A 1,049-nucleotide genomic window follows, 5' to 3' on the forward strand; every position below is an offset into this window, starting at 1 on the left:
ACAGAGAGAGACAGGGAGATAGAAAGCGAGAAATCACCCCCCGGGGGGATGGCCACGCTGCAATCCCGTCTCCTCCATTCTCCTCTCAGGATCTTGGGCATGCACGCACACGCGCCCGGTGTGAGTTTAAGTCACCGGGTCCAGGACTCGAACCGCGGTCGACTGCATGGGAGTCCATCAACATAGCCATTACACCAACTGCTGGTCCCTCTGAATACTTTTTTATGGTGTTTTGTATGTTTCATAGATGCTAAATCTCTCCATCTTTTTGTCTCTATTGAGTCCCTTTCTCTGTTTGACTTTCTGTCCCTTGTTGAAGGTTTTCCTCAAATGCCTGGTTGTCCATTCATATCTTGGAATGAGATCCTAGAGAGGTTATAGAAGTTCCGCGTGCACCACCTGCCACAAATGATTTACTATAGGACACAAATAGCTGGCTAGCCAGACTCTTATGAGTGCTTCCAACTGTCAGGTTATGTAGATCTTTGGGATGGTTTAACTGCCCCAGAGAATAATGTTCCAATATCCTGGCTACAGTGATTTGAACCCAGCATTCAGAAACATGTAGGAAAATGACCTCGGTCCCCTTCTTTTGAGCCTTCCCTAGAAGCTCTGCAAATTGTTTATCTATTATTGGTTTCTTATTTTCCTACTGGATTGAGAGTTCTTGTATTTTAGATATGAGTTCTTTATCAGGTGTATATTTTGCAAAGATTTTCTATTAGTCTGTGGCTCGTATTTTCTCTCCCTTCATAGTACCTTCTGAAGAGGAGAAGTTTAGGTCCCCTTCTTTTGAGCCTTCCCTAGAAGCTCTGCAAATTGTTTATCTATTATTGGTTTCTTATTTTCCTACTGGATTGAGAGTTCTTGTATTTTAGATATGAGTTCTTTATCAGGTGTATATTTTGCAAAGATTTTCTATTAGTCTGTGGCTCGTATTTTCTCTCCCTTCATAGTACCTTCTGAAGAGTAGAAGTTTAGTTTTGTTGTTGTTGTTGTTGTTGTTGTTTTTAATGAAGTTCAATTTGTCAAGTTTTTATTTTATGGAT

The sequence above is a fragment of the Tupaia chinensis genome, unplaced genomic scaffold (genome assembly GCF_000334495.1).
Source record: "Tupaia chinensis unplaced genomic scaffold, TupChi_1.0 Scaffold000292_1, whole genome shotgun sequence".
NCBI classification, from domain to species: domain Eukaryota; kingdom Metazoa; phylum Chordata; class Mammalia; order Scandentia; family Tupaiidae; genus Tupaia; species Tupaia belangeri.